Genomic DNA, 14,229 nt, shown 5'->3' on the forward strand with positions numbered 1-14,229 from the left:
AAATCTAAATTAAGAATAAGGTCTCTCTCTCTCTCTCTCTCTCTCTCTCTCTCTCTCTCTCTCTCTTACGCATCCATGATACAGAACCTGACCAACCATCCTCACAAAAACTAAAATAACCAGCAGCCCCGACTTTAAAAAAGCACAACATATACAGTACAGGCCAAAAGTTTGGACACACCTTCTCATTCAATGCGTTTTCTTTATTTTCATGACTATTTACATTGTAGATTCTCACTGAAGGAATTAAAACTATGAATGAACACACGTGGAGTTATGTACTTAACAAAAAAAGGTGAAAAAAATGAAAACATGTTTTATATTCTAGTTTCTTCAAAATAGCCACCCTTTGCTCTGATTACTGCTTTGCACACTCTTGGCATTCTCTCCATGAGCTTCAAGAGGTAGTCACCTGAAATGGTTTTCACTTCACAGGTGTGCCTTATCAGGGTTAATTAGTGGAATTTCTTGCTTTATCAATGGGGTTGGGACCATCAGTTGTGTTGTGCAGAAGTCAGGTTACTACACAGCCGACAGCCCTATTGGACAACTGTTAAAATTCATATTATGGCAAGAACCAATCAGCTAACTAAAGAAAAACAAGTGGCCATCATTACTTTAAGAAATGAAGGTCAGTCAGTCCGGAAAATTGCAAAAACTTTAAATGTGTCCCCAAGTGGAGTCGCAAAAACCATCAAGCGATACAACGAAACTGGCGCACATGAGGACCGACCCAGGAAAGGAAGACCAAGAGTCACCTCTGCTTCTGAGGACAAGTTCATCCGAGTCACCAGCCTCAGAAATCGCAAGTTAACAGCAGCTCAGATCAGAGCCCAGATAAATGCCACACAGAGTTCTAGCAGCAGACCCATCTCTAGAACAACTGTTAAGAGGAGACTGCGCCAATCAGGCCTTCATGGTCAAATAGCTGCTAGGAAACCACTGCTAAGGAGAGGCAACAAGCAGAAGAGATTTGTTTGGGCCAAGAAACACAAGGAATGGACATTAGACCAGTGGAAATCTGTGCTTTGGTCTGATGAGTCCAAATTTGAGATCTTTGGTTCCAACCGCCGTGTCTTTGTGAGACGCAGAAAAGGTGAATGGATGGATTCCACATGCCTGGTTCCCACTGTGAAGCATGGAGGAGGAGGTGTGATGGTGTGGGGGTGTTTTGCTGGTGACACTGTTGGGGATTTATTCAAAATTGAAGGCACACTGAACCAGCATGGCTACCACAGCATCCTGCAGCGGCATGCCATCCCATCCGGTTTGCGTTTAGTTGGACAATCATTTATTTTTCAACAGGACAATGACCCCAAACACACCTCCAGGCTGTGTAAGGGCTATTTGACCAAGAAGGAGAGTGATGGAGTGCTGCGGCAGATGACCTGGCCTCCACAGTCACCGGACCTGAACCCAATCCAGATGGTTTGGGGTGAGCTGGACCGCAGAGTGAAGGCAAAGGGGCCAACAAGTGCTAAACACCTCTGGGAACTCCTTCAAGACTGTTGGAAAACCATTTCAGGTGACTACCTCTTGAAGCTCATGGAGAGAATGCCAAGAGTGTGCAAAGCAGTAATCAGAGCAAAGGGTGGCTATTTTGAAGAAACTAGAATATAAAACATGTTTTCAGTTATTTCACCTTTTTTTGTTAAGTACATAACTCCACATGTGTTCATTCATAGTTTTGATTCCTTCAGTTAGAATCTACAATGTAAATAGTCATGAAAATAAAGAAAACGCATTGAATGAGAAGGTGTGTCCAAACTTTTGGCCTGTACTGTACTTCACAGCAATATCAGCCTTATAGACGTTTAGTGCTGCTATATGATTCAAACAATATCCATATATTTCTGTCATCATTAAAAAGTGCAGTCTGACCTGAGAGTCTCCAGTCTGCAGTTTGGACTCTCCAGTCCAGCAGACAGCAGCTCCACTCCTGAATCCTGCAGCGGGTTCTCACTCAGGTCCAGCTCTGTCAGATGGGGGTTGGACTTCAGAGCCGAGGCCAGAGAAGCACAGCTGTTCCCTGACAACCAGCAGTACCTCAGTCTGAATGAAGAATAAAATGTGTAGCTATAATTTCCTTTGTTTTTAGCTAGTTATCAGTCAGAGATTTTTCAAAATATTCAAAAAGGAAGGACAAACCAATGAAATACTTCATTGGTGACAATTCTGCGCTTCCATAGGTACGTCCATAAATAACAAATGAATGGCTCAGTGAAAAGTCCTCAGATGCCTTCAGTCTACCATCTTCTCAGAGTAAAACTGCAGAACAAGAGCTTCTGCATCACATGACACCAGCACCCAGTCTCTGGACCAATCAGGGCCAAAGTTATGAGCATTTCAACAGACTGACCAGGTGGTGGCAGTAGAGGTGGGCCCATCAATATATTGATATAATATGGATACTGTGATATGAGATCAGATATCATGTGGGATTTGGGATATGGTAATATCTTCTGGCATCAGTGTTGTCCTCTCCTGCTTTTAAAGGCTGCATTACAGTAAAGGGATGCAGTTTTCTCAACTTATTAGACGCTCCTCGCTGCTCTGTTATTGGCCTCAGCCTGCTCGCTCATCATATCCTTATCACTAATGACTGTTTAGCATTAATTTACACTTTCATGAAAGCACCAACCAGTCATCCTAACAATATCCTCACAATATGGATATCATGGTATTCAGTCAAAAACATGGTGACAGTCCACTGTGTTCATATGGCTCAGTCTGAGGGACTGGAGACAGAAAATATCCTGAAATATACAAAATGTTCATTTGGCGTGGTCATCTGTCAGCCTGCAGAGTTTAAACAAAGTTTTGCATGGGAAGTAAGTGAGCTGTGAAAAAGTGTGTGAAGATGATCAAAATAATAATAATCAATGAAAAACAAGAGGTCCTAAAGGTTTAGTTGAGCTTCAGAACAGTTACAAGACAACAGTTACTGTAAAGCCCGTTCGGCCCTCACTATTAAGCGGTGACGTCATACGCATGCACGCTCACGTGCACGCACCTGCATCGGCGCCGCAAGTTTCAGTCGGCACGACACAGACGCGGACCTCCCGACTTTTAATTTCCCTTCTTGTGTTTGTTAGTGCGTACCTGACTAAATGTAAGTGGTTTTTCTTCATATATTTAGATATTGGCATCCTGTTAGTGACCATTTCTCATGTTTGCCCGTGAATTATGTTGTTTTATACCTTCACCTTATACCTTTTTATACCTTGGGCTCTAGTTTCCCGGCGCAGCGCGGGGTGGCGCAGTGAGGCGAACCCCGCGCAGAGCTAGTTTCGACCGGCGAAACGGGAGAGGCGGACAGTGTCCAAGTTTCGCAGACGGACTTGCGCGGAGATGGGAGTGGTGGCGCAGCGGGGGGAGGTGCCGACAGATTCAACTTGGCGCAGTGACAGTTTCGTACCAAAAGGCTTCGCCGAGGTGCGCCAAAAGCTCGCCTCCTGAAACCACGTCTACTTTCCGCACAAGGCGGAGCGGAGCCGGCGCAGAGGAAGTTTGGCTGGCTGGCGCACATCACCAAAACCTCACAATCAGCATAAACGGTGCCAATCTCCTTTGATCTGACATCAGCTGTGACGGGACAGTTGATATGGAGATATATGTATGTGCTGATTGTGATCGTAGCATTGAATAGTGTTTTTTTCGGTATTTATTGCATCGTTCATGTGCCTGACACTCCGGAAGCCTGCCTGTGAGTTTTTGGTGACGTGTCCGCACTGCTCGCCGGTCTCCGCTCCGCGCCTGTCTCCTGGGCTCCGCTCCGCCTGCGGCAATAGACCTCCATATCAGCTGTGTAAACTTTCATTACGCCTTCGCGCAGCGCATTTTAAAGGCAAGGACAGGGGCTCATTTGATTGGTTAAATGTGAATCGGCTGTGTCAAACCCACTCCACGCCTTCTCTCCTCCCTTGCGCCGGTAGGAGGGACGGCGGAGTACTTGCGCCACCGAGCACGGCGTGCCAAACTTGGAAAATCCGCCTGGCCACACCCAGTTGGCGAAGCGCATCTGCGCTACGCCCCCGCCTCGCCAGGTCTGCGAAACTAGAGCCCCTTGTCTTAATTGGCCTCGTAAGGCACGCATTGTGGTTGCTTTTGCTCTCAGCTTTTGCTCAAATTGTATTGAGTTGACACTTACTGTGTGGTTACTTTGAGGTACTGAGACTGTATTTCTGTTGTTGCCCATTTTATGTGGATACACTTTGCCCTTTGTGTCCAATAACGGTAATACTGGTTCTTGTTAATTGATGCTTGTTGTAACTATCCATTGCCTTGTCTTTGTATATATATATATATACACTACTCACAAAAAGTTAGGGATATTTGGCTTTCAGGTGAAATTTACGGAAAATGTAAAAAGTTCACGCTACAGCAGGGGTGGGCAAACTTTTTGACTCAGGGGCCACATTGACTTTTAAAAATTGACAGACGGGCCAGGCCAGCACCCGATGCATATATATCACATAAACAGAAAAAAAGCATTACAGTGTTAATACTTACATTCACTTTTAGTGGGAACAGTGTTGTTGATCACCCTTTTTTGCCAGTGCATCGAAGTCTGGTGTTAGTTTTGTTGTGGCAAGTCTCAGAACAGATCTGAGGTGTTCATCACTCAACTGGGATCTGTGGGGTGCTTTGTTGGTGTTCATCACACTAAACGTCTGTTCACACACATAAGTAGAGCCAAACAACACCAGCATCCTCTATGCCATCTTCTGGATGTTTGGAAATGTGGCTGTGCTTAATGAAGCATAAAACTCATCCAGTTTAAGAGAGTTGAACTTCTCTTTTAAGACGGTGTCACACTGGAGATCAATCAGTTCCAACTGCAACTCCTGTGGCGCTGTTTCAGGGTCTTGTGTGAAGGGACATGACACCAGCTGAAGTGACTTGTCAATTTTGTCAAAATCAGAGAACCGACGGCAGAATTCTTTATGCAAGTTGTCCAGTGATTCCCTGTATTTTTTCACGTCGAGGGGCCTCTTTCAGCGTAGCCAGTGCGGGAAAATGAGCGAATTACTTGTTTGACATCTGCTTTGAGAATAAAGCAAGCTTGGTTTTGAAGGCTCTGACGTTTGTGTACATTTCATGCACAAACTGGTCTTTCCCTTGTAGCTTCACATTCAGCTCATTCATGTGTGTCAGTATGTCCACAGCAAAAGCTAAATCACAAAGCCAATCTGTGTCACTCAGCTCAGGAAAATCATCAGCTTTCTCAAGTAGCTCCAAAAACGAGATTATCTCCTGTTTGAGCTCCCACACTCGTTGACATACTTTTCCCAAACTTAACCAGCGGACATTGGAGTGGTAAAGCAAGTCCTGGTGATCCGCGTCAGTTTCTTCAAGAAACTTAATAAACTGACGATGCTGAAGTCCCCTCGCTCGAATAAAGTTAACGAGTTTTACAACTGGTTTCACTACGTGATCAAGCTGCAATACGGATTTACACAGGGCTTCCTGGTGGATTATGCAGTGTAGGAAAATTACCTCCTGCTCAGGGTTGTCCTCTTTCACCCTGTCCTGGATTCTTCTGAGCAGCCCAACGTTTTTTCCAGTCAGATTTAGCGATCCATCTGTGGTAACGTTGGCGAGCGTACTCCAAGGTAGCTTGTGCCTTTCGATGACCCCTGACACACTGCCGTACAAGTCCTCTCCCCGCGTTGTCCCCTTTAGGGATTCCATTGCCAAAAACTCCTCCGTTATCTCAAAATTGTCATTAATCCCTCTGATAAAAATTAAAAGCTGAGCGGTGTCCTTTATGTCATTACTTTCGTCCAGTGCCAAGGAATATAATGTAAATGACTCCGCTTTTTTGTTTAGCTTGCTAGCTAAGTCTTCGTCAATTAGTTCAACACGACGAGTCACTGTCCTGCGTGATAAGCTAATTTTTTCAAATTTGTTCTTGCTCTCAGGACACAAGATATCTGCTGTCTCTAACATGCACTCTTTGAGAAACTCCCCTTCGGAGAAAGGCTTGCTAGTCTTTGCTAATTTGAATGCCAGTAAATAACTGGCCTTTGTGCTTGATTCTTGGATGGCAGTTTGTCGGATAAAGGTGTTTTGCTGAGCCTGCAAACTAGCTGCCAACCTCTGAGCGGTAGCCGCCCGTTCTTGTGTTGACTGGTTGTTAGCGTAATTAGCATGCTTGGAGGAAAAGTGACGGTTGATGTTGTATTCCTTTAAAACCGCAACGGTTTCTTGACAAATAAGGCATACAGTCTTTGACCGGACTTCAGTGAAAAAGTATTTACTTGTCCATTCTTTATTAAACACTCGGCACTCACTGTCGACTTTTCTTTTCTTTGGGCCACTCATTGTTGCAGATGGGTTCAAGGCTGTGTCAGCGCCGCGGTTTTGCTCCGTCCTTTTTTTTTTTTCTCCGTCAATCTCTCACATGATAATCCTGAACGTACGCGAGACCGCGGGTGCAGCCGTTCCGTGGCGCTTGGAAATAAGGCGAATGTGCCACCTAGTGGGATGCCAGGCATTACAGGACAAGGTCAAATGAATGCAGTCATAATTCTGTCAATCTTCGGCGGGCCGGACTAAAAAGACCAACGGGCCGGATGTGGCCCGCGGGCCGTAGTTTGCCCACCACTGCGCTACAGTGATATTATATCATGAAAGTAGGGCATTTAAGTAGAAGCATACACTGGTGATTTCCTCATCTCAAACAATTTCTTGAAACAAAAGCCAACAACAGTGGTGGATATACCACAACAAAAAATGTCAATGTCTCAATAACTTGTCATGTGCCCTTGAGCATCAATTACAGCTTGACAACGACGTCTCATGCTGTTCACAAGTCGACTTATTGTCTGCTGAGGCATGGCATCCCACTCTTCTTGAAGGGCGGCCCTCAGGACATTGAGGTTCTGGGGTACAGAGTTACGAACCTCTACACAGCGACTCAGCTGATCCCTTAGGTTTTCTATGGGATGCAGGTCTGGACAAAGTGCAGGCCACTCCATTTGAGGTACCCCAGTCTCCAGCAGCCGTTCCCTAATGATACGACCTCGATGAGCTGGAGCATTGTCGTCCATGAAGATGAAATTAGGCCTGTGTTGTTCATGCAGGGGCACAGTGACTGGATTAATGATGTTATTCAGGTAGTATGGGCTTGTCACTGTACCATTCACAAAGTGTTGGGCAGTTCTGTACTGACTAGACACACCTGCCCACACAGTAACACCACCACCACCAAAGGCTCGTCTGGTGACAACAGTGGCTGATGCATAGGGCTCTCCTTGACGTCTCCAACATCGCTGGCAGCCATCATTTCTGCTCAACATGAATCAGCTTTCATCAGAGAACAGCACTGAGGCCCACTGGTCCCTCGTCCAGCGTAAATGCTCCCTGGCCCATGCAAGACGATGACACCTGTGCCTGGTGGTGTGGTCAGGTACCCTTGCAGGTCGTCTAGCACGCAGACCATGCTGATGTAAACGGTTTCGAATGGTCTGACATGACACTTGGGTGCCTCTCACCTCCCTTAAATGTGCCTGGAGTTGAGTGGCATTCATCATCCGGTTCCGCAGGGCACTGTTCACAATGAAGCGGTCATCAGTGTGGGATGTGGCCAAAGGACGTCCACTTCTATGCCTTTCTGTGACTCTTCCAGTCTCTCTGTATCTCTTTTGCAACCTGCTGATGACACTCTGTGACACTCTAAGCTCAGTGGCCACTTCCGTCTGAGAACATCCTGTTTGAAGCCTCGCAATGGCGAGGTGCTGCTGATCAATTGTTAGGTGTCGTCTTGGTCTCATGATGTCAAAATGTGAACAGCATGATGAGGAGGACTGTTTAAATACCAATTCTAATTGAATCAGGAAATTTATTGGTTGATTCATGGATCAAACACCTGTTGTGAATTTTGCCATTAAGCTCCTTGTTAGAGAACAGCAACTTGTGCAAAAAGTACTGAAACATTGAACAGTTGGACATGTGCATTCAAAAGTTTACAGAAGGTCACATTAAGTTCACCTGTAAAGGTTATAATGCATTTTAGGTTCATCCTGAAATTTCACCCGAAAGCCGAATATCCCTAACTTTTTGTGAGTAGTGTATATATCCTAATTTATCCATTTTATCTTTCTTTTATCAGACCACACACACAGACACACACAAACCCATAATTCCTCTAAATAAATACATAAACCTGATCACCGGAATATCATCCATATCTGCCGACCCCAACCAGACACCTCGAGTAAAGTTAGCATGGGGGAATGTGATCAGGGTGGGAAAAGTTGGACATATCAACTCCATCCCATCATGCCTAATCTGTGAAAGATACCATAATGCACTGATATGCCCACATGGGATTTTTGTCACTGATGATTCATCAAAGAAAATAGTGGAATCCTTTGTGAATCCATAGCTGGACCAAGACCTCCATGATGGTGTCCTCTATACGTTCTGTGGAATTACCACAATAAATATCAGATTCCAACAGAAAGAGGACCCCTGCATGTTGAAATAATGTACAATATCATCACTGATGTTCACAGTTTTTCATTTCAACACACAAGGATTGTGTGAAAATACAGTTTGACAACAATTTGAGATGTAAGCCTGTAAAACTCCTGTTCAACTAACAGAATATTACATGTTCACACATCATTAAAAAGCGCAGTCTGACCTGAGAGTCTCCAGTCTGCAGTTTGGACTCTCCTGTCCAGCAGACAGCAGCTCCACTCCTGAATCCTGCACCCAGTAGTTCTCACTCAGGTCCAGCTCTGTCAGATGGGGGTTGGACTTCAGAGCCGAGGCCACGGTTTCACAGTGAGTCTGTGAGAGTCCACAGCCAGAAAGTCTGTAATTACAGATTTAATATCAAGTCGGTGATCTTCTTGTGTTTATATAGTGTTATATTACAGTAAAATTAAATTGTATTACAGGATACAAAGGTGTTTCATATATATATATATATATATATATATATATATATATATATATATATGTATATACAGTACAGGCCAAAAGTTTGGACACACCTTCTCATTCAATGCGTTTTCTTTATTTTCATGACTATTTACATTGTAGATTCTCACTGAAGGAATCAAAACTATGAATGAACACATGTGGAGTTATGTACTTATTCTTATGTATGTACTTATGTACTTGTTCTAGAGATGGGTCTGCTGCTAGAACTCTGTGTGGCATTTATCTGGTCTCTGATCTGAGCTGCTGTTAACTTGCGATTTCATAGGCTGGTGACTTGGATGAACTTGTCCTCAGAAGCAGAGGTGACTCTTGGTCTTCCTTTCCTGGGTCGGTCCTCATGTGTGCCAGTTTCGTTGTAGCGCTTGATGGTTTATGTGACTCCACTTGGGGACACATTTAAAGTTTTTGCAATTTTCCGGACTGACTGACCTTCATTTCTTAAAGTAATGATGGACACTCGTTTTTCTTTAGTTAGCTGATTGGTTCTTGCCATAATATGAATTTTAACAGTTGTCCAATAGGGCTGTCGGCTGTGTAGTAACCTGACTTCTGCACAACACAACTGATGGTCCCAACCCCATTGATAAAGCAAGAAATTCCACTAATTAACCCTGATAAGGCACACCTGTGAAGTGAAAACCATTTCAGGTGACTACCTCTTGAAGCTCATGGAGAGAATGCCAAGAGTGTGCAAAGCAGTAATCAGAGCAAAGGGTGGCTATTTTGAAGAAACTAGAATATAAAACATGTTTTCAGTTATTTCACCTTTTTTTGTTAAGTACATAACTCCACATGTGTTCATTCATAGTTTTGATTCCTTCAGTTAGAATCTACAATGTAAATAGTCATGAAAATAAAGAAACATATATATATATACGCATACATACATATATATATATATATATATATATATATATATATATATATATATATATATACACACATACATATATATATATACATATGTGTATATATATATATGTATATATATGTGTATATATACATATGTATATATATATACATATGTATATATATATACATATATATATATATATATATATATATATATATATATATATATATATATATATACATACACATACATACATATATATATATATATATATATATATACATATACATATATATATATATATATTTACACTACTCACAAAAAGTTAGGGATATTCGGCTTTCGGGTGAAATTTCAGGATGAACCTAAAATGCATTATAACCTTTACAGGTGAACTTAATGTGACCTTCTGTAAACTTTTGAATGCACATGTCCAACTGTTCAGTGTTTCAGTACTTTTTGCACAAGTTGCTGTTCTCTAACAAGGAGTTTAACGGCAAAATTCACATCAGGTGTTTGATGCTCCAGCTCATCGGGGTCGTGTCATTAGGGAACGGCTGCTGGAGACTGGGGTACCTCAAATGGAGTGGCCTGCACTTTCTCAGACCTGAATCCCATAGAAAACCTATGGGATCAGCTGAGTCGCCGTGTAGAGGCTCGGAGCTCTGTACCCCAGAACCTCAATGTCCTGAGGGCCGCCCTTCAAGAAGAGTGAGATGCCATGCCTCAGCAGACAATAAGTCGACTTGTGAACAGCATGAGACGTCGTTGTCAAGCTGTAATTGATGCTCAAGGGCACATGACAAGTTATTGACACTGACATTTTTTGTTGTGGTATATCCACCACTGTTGTTGGCTTTTGTTTCAAGAAAATGTTTGAGATGAGGAAATCACCAGTGTATGCTTCTACTTAAATGCCCTACTTTCATGATATAATATCACTGTAGCGTGAACTTTTTATATTTTCCATAAATTTCACCCAAAAGCCAAATATCCCTAACTTTTTGTGAGTAGTGTATATAATTGCTCGTTATCTTGGCAAAAACGCATTTTATCCAATTACTCGATAGAATTTTTGGTGAAATACTCAATTACTAAAATATTCGATAGCTGCAGCTCTAATAATATCAGAAGAAACCAAGCAGTAGAAACCTGATGCTCAAGTTCAATTACACAGCAAACACTCTGATTTTGAAGTATTGTAGGGGTGAGCTGCTGTGGGCATCACCATCATGTTGCCTCCTTTTTACCCTGGACTGCCTGAAGTATATTTTTTCTCTCAGAATCAATCCTTTATCCTGAATATTTAAAGAACTACATATCTTTATTGTATTTCTGATGGTGTCAGGTATGGAAGCAGCTCTACACTGTTTGCATAATGTTGACTTCACATCAGGACTAACCGAGCCTTCCTGCAGTTCCTCACAGCTGGGACCAGTCTCCGTCGTCCCTCCTTTGATGTGTTGTACGCCTTCAGGTCCAAAACATCCAGAACCTCCTCTGACATCTGCAGCATGTAGGCCAGAGCTGAGCAGTGGATCGTAGAGAGCCACTCCTCTGATCTGTTCTCTGACTTCAGGAACTCTCGGATATCCTGATTTACTGAGAGGTCGTTCATCTCCATCAAACAGTGGAAGATGTTGATGCTTCTGTCAGGTGAGACATGGTAGGGGTTCATCTCCTTCAGGTTGTAGATGATTCTCTGGATGTCTTCTGGTCTGCTCTCTGTCTGACCCAGCAGGCCTCCTAAGAGCCTCTGGTTGGACTCCAGTGAGAGGCCATGAAGGAAACGGACAAAGAGGTCCAGGTGGCCATTTTTGCTCTCCAGGGCTTCAGACATGGCTGTATCCAGGAAGATATCCAACGATGGCTTTTTGCCATCATATTCACTCCACATGTCTCCGTCCTCTGTGTTGCTGTTGGTGTAGCAGTGGAAGATGTAGACTGCAGCAAGAAACTCCTGAATGCTCAGATGAACAAAGCAGTAGACTTTTCTCTGGAAGAGCACACACTCGGTTTTGAAGATCTCTGTGCACACTCCGGAGTACACCGAGGCCTCTGTGACATCAAGACCACACTCCTCCAGGTCTTCTTGGTAGAACATCAGGTTGCCATTCTCCAGATGTTCAAATGCCAGGCTGCCCAGCTCCAGAAGATCTTCCCTGTCAGTCTCCATCAGCTCCTGCTGACTCCTGTCATGTCTCTCATGGTACTTGTGCTTCTTCCTCTGTGTCTGAACCAGCAGGAAGTGTGAGTACATGTCAGTCAGGCTCTTGGGCAGCTCTCCTCTCTGGTCTGTAGTCAACATGTGCTCCAGAACTGTAGCAGTGATCCAGCAGAAGACTGGGATGTGGCACATGATGTGGAGGCTCCTGGACACCTTGATGTGAGAGATGATTCTGCTGCATAGCTCCTCATCACTGGATCTCCTCCTGAAGTACTCCTCCTTCTGGAGGTCAGTGAACCCTTGGACTTCTGTTACCCTGTCGACACATGTAGGAGGGATCTGATTGGCTGCTGCAGGTCTGGAAGTTATCCAGAGGAGAGCCAAGGGAAGCAGATTCCCCTTGATGAGGTTTGTCAACAGCACGTCTACTGATGATGTCTGTGTGACATCAGACACGACCTCATTGGTCTGGAAATCCAATAAAAACCTGCTTTCATCCAGGCCGTCAAAGATGAACACGACTTTACAGACGGCGAGCTTCTCTGCTGTGACCGTCTGTAATGTTGGATGGAAAACACGGAGCAGCTGGAGAAGACTGTAGCGCTCATCTTTGATCAAGTTCAGCTCCCGGAACGAAAGCAGAACCACAAGACTGACATGTTGGTTTTCCGAGCCCTCTGCCCAGTCCAGAGTGAACTTCTGCACTGAGAAGGTTTTTCCAATCCCGGCAACGCCCTGCGTCACAACTACTCTGATGTGTGTGTCTTGGCCAGGTAAGCGTTTTAAAGATGTCCTGGCACTTGATTGGAGTGTCACTGAGCATCTCCTTCTTGGATGCTGTCTCCAGCTGCCACACCTCATGTTGGGTATTAACCTCTTCCCTCCGTCCTTGTGTGATGTAGAGCTCAGTGTAAATCCTGTTGAGGGGGGTTCCAGTTACTGCTGCAGCAGTTCCTTCTGTCACAAATTCACATCTCCTCCTCAGACTGATCTTATGCTCGTCTAAAACCTCCTGCAGACCGCTGTAGGCAGGATCTCCTGATGGATCAGACTGGTCCCAGTATGAGGTGATGCACTGTGTGCAGAACCACTGTCCACAGCTGGTGGAGCCTGGAACCCACAGGAGCTCCTGACACAAAGCACAGCAGGACAGCTGCTCCTTCACATCACCTCGACTCCTCTTCCTGTCCCTGTGGAGAGGAAAACACTTTGTTTAGACAACATTACGTCTTAACTGAAATCTCAAAATCTAAAAAAGAAAAAAAAAAGTAAAAAACAAACAAACATGACGATGGGACACTTGACATTTAGCCAAGGTTACTGCAATTGTCATAAGCGGTCTCTTATGTCACTTTCAGTGACTACATTTGCATGGACTACAACAGTGTTTCCCAAACTTTTTTTCTGGGGAACCATTTTTTAAAAATGACAAACCACTGCGACCCAAATCACAATGTAGGCTTTATCTATAAATCACAAGAGCGAACTTGTACATAAATTGCCATTTCTGGCCATTTTTAGTGCCATTTCCACATCATTTCATCTTGAATAGGTAAAACAGCCATCTCAAAAAGATATAGATTGTTCTCTTGTTGGGTAGTAGTGTCTTTATCCGGGGCTCTCTTTTTGATCAGCCAAGCATCCATTGTGACTGGCTGCGCGCGAATTACGGCGAAAATATGGCGGAAACACACTATTGGTGATCTGAGCGGAAAGTGCGAGTATGGTTTTTAAAAAATAATTTAAAAAATAACAACAAGCTCCCTCATGTGGCTAAAAGGTGTACTGCAGATATAGATCTTAAATAGGCTAGACTGGACATGGAAGAAATACCATATTGATCTGAATATAAGACGACCCTGATTTTAAGACGACCCATCTTTTTCAAGACCCTTTTTTGGAAATATACTTTTTATATGGACATTCTGCGACATCAGCCCATGCTAGCTTTAAACTCAGCGCGGGATATGTTGAGCTCTGTGGCAACTTCAGGTGCTTTTTGCTGCATCACAGCCCTCGTAACGGGCAGTCCTTCACTACGTTTCTCATTCACAAAATCGCACACCCTCCTCTCGTTGAATCGACCAGTTTTTGGACCACGAAAAGCCCTTCTCTGGCTGTGGGCATTTTTTAGCTCTTCTTTCTGAGACCGCCACTGTCTCACATTGCACTCAGGGCTAGGGTTAAGGAATGTTTATTTACCTTGACAGTTTTGGAGGTAACTTCAGAAAGCGTCCAACTGACAGGCGGA

General features: G+C 43.9%; 1 long non-coding RNA gene across 1 annotated transcript; it reads left to right on the forward strand.

Annotated features, from left to right (window-relative positions):
• The first annotated feature begins 1,978 nt into the window (after positions 1-1,978).
• LOC115359351 (uncharacterized) lies at positions 1,979-8,690 on the forward strand. The gene is made up of 3 exons (XR_003928248.1): positions 1,979-2,050; positions 4,607-4,613; positions 8,659-8,690. It is a non-coding gene; the product is annotated as an uncharacterized LOC115359351 (long non-coding RNA).
• Positions 8,691-14,229: the final 5,539 nt, after the last annotated feature.

This window comes from Myripristis murdjan, chromosome 5, assembly GCF_902150065.1.
Source record: "Myripristis murdjan chromosome 5, fMyrMur1.1, whole genome shotgun sequence".
Lineage (NCBI taxonomy): Eukaryota > Metazoa > Chordata > Actinopteri > Holocentriformes > Holocentridae > Myripristis > Myripristis murdjan.